A 5,280-nucleotide genomic window follows, 5' to 3' on the forward strand; every position below is an offset into this window, starting at 1 on the left:
TTGGGACCTGCACAAGCCGAGGGTGGCTGTCTCCTTGCACCCTACACCCTGGGCTCCTGCTTGCCTCACCCTAGCCCCAGCCCTCCTCCTCTGTCATGCTGAGAAGCTACCAGGCCTGGTCTGCAGGCTGGGAGCAGCCCCCAGAAATCCTGGACTTTACTTTTTAGAAGGATAACCTGACTCCAACACAGGTCCACTGTGCCACTTCCCCTCCAACAGAATCTACCTCAGATCCCCAAGAAAGCAGAGCTTTCCCTTTCTAATTAGCCTCTCCACCTAAACGGAATACTGTCCCAGACTGGTACTTCTCCAGACCCAACACACAGCAAATTCCTGAGGACAGAAGGTGAAGGGGATCATGGTTGGTGAGAAGCCTGCAAGAGGCCGGCAGGCAGCTAAGTTCATCTGTTCAAGTTGGAAGGATAGGCAGTGCTTTGAGTGAGGGTCAGAGCTCCTGTTCACCTCATTCAGTTGGGCTTGATTAAAGTTGGCTATTTGGATGACTGGATAGCAAACTATGGTTTAACTATCCAGTCTTACGCTTAGCCTAAAGGTGGGCATGTGGAGGGGAAAAGAGAGAGACAGGGAAGGATGCTTTTAAGGAGCTAAGAAACTAAACCGATTTCAAGCCCCCCCGAGGCATCCACAAGTATTCACATTGGCCTTTCATATCCGCGGGTTCCGCATTTGCGGTTTCAACCCACCACGGATCAAATATAATCAGATCTGCAGAGGGAGAACCAGGGATGGGGACATGGAGGGCCTACTGTAAGGACTTGAGCATCTGAGGATTTTAGCATCCTTGCGGGGGCGGGCGGGTGTCCTGGAACCAATCACCCGCTGATACCGAGGGACGACTGTATACATTTGCCCAAAGACAACTGATATGCCAGGAGAAAATTATTCTTGTCTATTGCTGAACGAGGGACATGTTTAAGGAACTCTTAGTCAAGGAGTTTTTAATCCTATTTCAGTAGACTGTATCTACTGTAATATGTAATTATCATAATTGCTATTGGTTAGAAAAACACATTTATTTTATAGTAGTCTGTAATTCAGGAATTTCACCAGTTTATCTTGGATTCTTCTCATTTGTGACTTCACTATGAATATTGTATTATCATTATGTCTACACCTAAACATCAAGAGATTCTTGAAAACAGAAAACAGAGAAAACCTGTCCAAAAAGGCTGGCAGATTGCAAGGCAACAATATTAATGGAAAACAATGGCCCATAAATTACCTAGGACTCAATCATACCACTCCAAACCACCACTAGGACTGTAGCTATGGTCTACAGTTAGAGTAACCATTTAAACTGTACTGCCGTCACCTGGAACAACAGTTCTCAAACCTATCAGATGCAAACCACCTTTTAAAACAAACAATCCTGAATGGAATTCTTAGACGATATAAGGTACCTACCACACACTTTGAAAGAGACTATAAAGCCCTTTCTGAAATACCTAGAGAAATAAAAGGTAAGTACTTCTGTAAAAGAATGTCATGTTACGTGCACATCTCTATGAACACCATTAGGCAGGAGATCACTGGAAGAATCAATGAAGAATTCTGATGCTTGCACCGAATACAGCGAGCCTGCATGTAGGCAAGAGCTATGTATGGGGACTCTGTTTTGTTTTGTTTTGTTCTGTTTTGCGGTACGCGGGCCTCTCACTGCTGTGGCCTGTCCCACTGCGGAGTACAGGCTCCGGACGCGCAGGCCCAGCGGCCATGGCTCACGGGCCCAGCCGCTCCGCGGCACGTGGGATCTTCCCGGACCGGGGCACGAACCCGTGTCCCCTGCATCGGCAGGCAGACCCCCAACCACTGTGCCACCAGGGAAGCCCTATATGGGGACTCTTTGGGTGTGTTAAATTGGCGATGGACACCAGGAGCAGGAGCAGTCCTGCCACTGGGAACAAACAAGACATTCCCAAAACAGTGAATAATGCTTGGTGAAGTGATCGCCAAGAAATGACCACCTTTCATGACCTTCCCGGCAACTGCAGTACCACGCAAATTGGTGCGTATTAAAGCCGCACCGAAAAATGATAGATTTTTACTGTTGGCTGCTTGTGCTTTTCAAGGTTATAAGAAAAGAAGGTGTGGCGAAGCCCAGCCCTTGGTGGAAGTGCAGACCCCAAAACCAGAAGTGAAGGGGGCGGGCCTGTGCCCAAGAGGCAATAGAAGGATGACGCCTGAGCCTATGATCTGCGCAGGCGGACGCACGGATGCGCGCGCCTTCGGGGGGATGTGCGGGGGTGGGGGGCGTGGGGGGCGGAGAATCGCTTACATTCACATCCGGGTCATCTGCTGCCACGCGAGGCGAGCGAGATCCAGCGCGGTGGCCGCTTGCACGCCTTTAGGTCTTTCCCTAAATCGCAGGTATTTTGCGCGCTGCTTCTTCGGGGGCGGGTGTCTTGGTGTCCTTTTGGAGGTGAGGCTGGTCGCGCCACTGTGGAGTGGCCGCGTTTGCAAGAATGCTCGTCGATACTGCAGACAGGGTTTTCACCCGGTTCATCCGCTCACTTACATTTTCTCTTCCATTAGGGCCCCCATTTTGTACCGCAATGGAGCAGGCTCTAGAACGAGCTTTGGATCGTGCGGAGTATATCATTGCAAGTGCCCGACAGAGACCTCCGGAAAGGAAATACCCATCTAATGGGGAGAAGTCTCTCTATGAAAAACTTTATGACATTTATGTTGAAGAATGTGAAAAAGAGCCTGAGGTTACGGAGGAATTAACAAGCAACGTGAACCTGTTAGAGAAGCTTCTTAGGAGAGAGTCGTTGCCGTGTTTGGTGGTCAACCTGTACCCAGGAAAGGAGGGCTATTCGCTGATGCTCAAGGGGGAAAATGGATCATCTTCGGAGATCATCCGACTGCCCTATGAAGAAGGGGAATTGCTCGAATACTTGGATGCAGAAGAATTACCTCCTGTTTTAGTGGGTCTCCTGGAAAAGTCTCAGGTTAACGTTTTTCATCACGGGTGTGTGATAGCAGAAATACGGGACTACAGGCAGTCCAGCGACAGGGAAGCTCCCCATTACCAAAGCAGGCATATTCTCTTACGTCCCACGATGCAGACTTTAGCCTGGGATGTAGAGGCCATAGCCAGCGATAACCAGAATTGGACCCAGGAGGACAAACTTTTGCTTGAGAGCCAACTGATCTTAGCTACAGCTGAACCACTGTGTCTAGACCCTTCTGTATCAGTAGCGTGCACTGCAAACAGACTGCTCTATAACAAACAAAAGATGAACACTCTTCCCATGAAAAGGAACTTCAAGAGGTACTCTATGGCCTCTCTGAATCGGCAGCAGGAGCTGTCTCGTCCACCTTCTCCTGAGCTAAGAGCCCTGACTTCCTGCAAAAGAATAAGAGAAAGTAAAACAGGTGGGAATTACGGCCTCAAAACTTTTAAAGCAGGAAGTTGTGTAGATATGTGGAAACAGAGACGCTGTGACTTGGCTGTACCTTCTGAAGTGGACATGGAGAAATATGCTAAAGGGAAGAAGTCTGTCGGACGTGATGACTCACAACCAACAGTCTGGCCAGTGCATGAGGTACAAGGTGATCTTGCATTTGGAGATGACGCTGGCTACCAGTCCCAGGCAACAAGGCTGACCGTCAGGCAGCTGACTGATAATTCACTTGCCTCTGGAAAAGGGTCCGGTACAGAAGCCACGTGGGAGAGACAGCTGTCTCCCCCCCACTCCTTCGCAGATGACCATCCCTACAGTTTCCCGCCCGGGGCAGAGTCTGATGCTGGGAGAGTGGTCAGTCGGCCCGAGGAGTCGGTCCAGGAGAGCACCCAGTGTCCAGTGCAGATGTCACACAGCTCCAGTGGCTCAGCCGGTCTCAGGCAACCTTCTCCAGGGAAAGAACCAGAACAGCCTAAGACTGGGTGGGTTCAGTCTTCAGTGCCCGACAGCGGAGCCACACATCCACCTCCACCCATGCGACTTCCTTGGCACTCAGGAAGGAGCTCCTGGGGTGAGAGTCTCACTTCACAGCAGGCAGGCAGCTCTCAGGCACGTGCATCTCCTGGCCCTGCTCCTAAGCCACCAGCTCTTTCCCAGAAATCCTCTGTGGAGCAGAGCCCAGTTAGCACGCTTCCTGCCACCGCCCTGTCCACTGCGGGCTCATCACAGACGACCTCGGTCTCCCGGGTCACGGTCATCTCCGTTGGCCTGAAGGTCATCAGAGAAGTGGGCCCCAGACGTGGAGGCCAGGCCTCGGGGAGAGGCTGTGCCACCAGAGCCCCAGCTCCCAGGGGAATCCAGCCGGGCCACCTGCCCGCAGGAGCTCTTCCGCCGCCGCCGCCGCCGCCGCAGCCTCCTCCTCCTCCAGAGAAAAACGCTTCGGATCTCAGACCCTTTCCTGTGGTGCAGCTGCCCCGCGGTTCGCTCCTGTGCAGCAGCCAGCAGCCGGCCCCGCAGCCGCGCCTCCCCCAGCTGCTTCCCCTGCAGTGGCCCTGCGCCCCGCCTCCTCGGCTGCCGGCGTCCCAAGGACTGGGGGCACGGGGTCCGAGGGCACAGGGTCCGGAGGCACAGGTTCCGGGGGTACAGGATCCGGGGGCACAGGTTCCGGGGGCACAGGGTCCGGAGGCACAGGTTCCGGGGGCACAGGGTCTGGGGGCACAGGTTCCGGGGGCACAGGGTCCGGAGGCACAGGTTCCGGGGGCACAGGGTCCGGGGGTACAGGATCCGGGGGCACAGGCTTCAGGTTCACAGGGCGCCGCCGTTCCCAACACGGTCGTGCGTGCCGAGGAAGCCGTGGTTGTTCACCTCGGTGCAGAGGACGGCTTCCAGCCGCCCCAGGTGCTCGTGTTGTCCCCGCCGGGCTCTGGCCTGAGCAGCCCCGGGCTGAGCCCCCCGCAGCAGACGGGTTGGGCCTGGGCGGCCCCGCGGCCGCAGTTGCAGTTCAGCGTGCACGTGCGCCGCCGCGCCGCCGCGCCTTGCCCTCGGGGCCCGCAGCCCAGCAGCCAGGCCGCGGGGACCGCGGATAGAGGCCCGCCAGCCGTTCCCAAGCCCTGAGGCCTGGCTGATTTTCTCTCCTTTAGAAAACACAAGAGCAGCGACCGAGTGCGTTTCGAGTTTCACCCGCATTTGGGTTTTGTTTTAATGTGTCGCTCTTTTACGTTGTTAGACGTACAAACTTTCTGCAGAGGCACAAGCCCATGATTTTTACACAGAGACGGGGAAGTGCTTTACTAAACTGGCAGGGTTTCGCCGAAGCCATCGCTTGGGCGGTGGCTGTTGACAGTTGTTTTTA

The 5,280-nt window shown here is 54.1% G+C and overlaps 1 pseudogene; it reads left to right on the top strand.

Annotated features, from left to right (window-relative positions):
• Positions 1–2,573: 2,573 nt before the first annotated feature.
• On the top strand, positions 2,574–5,042 carry LOC132594476 (transcription factor SPT20 homolog pseudogene; annotated as a pseudogene).
• The last annotated feature ends 238 nt before the right edge of the window (positions 5,043–5,280 follow it).

Source organism: Globicephala melas, chromosome X (genome assembly GCF_963455315.2).
Source record: "Globicephala melas chromosome X, mGloMel1.2, whole genome shotgun sequence".
NCBI classification, from domain to species: Eukaryota; Metazoa; Chordata; class Mammalia; order Artiodactyla; family Delphinidae; genus Globicephala; species Globicephala melas.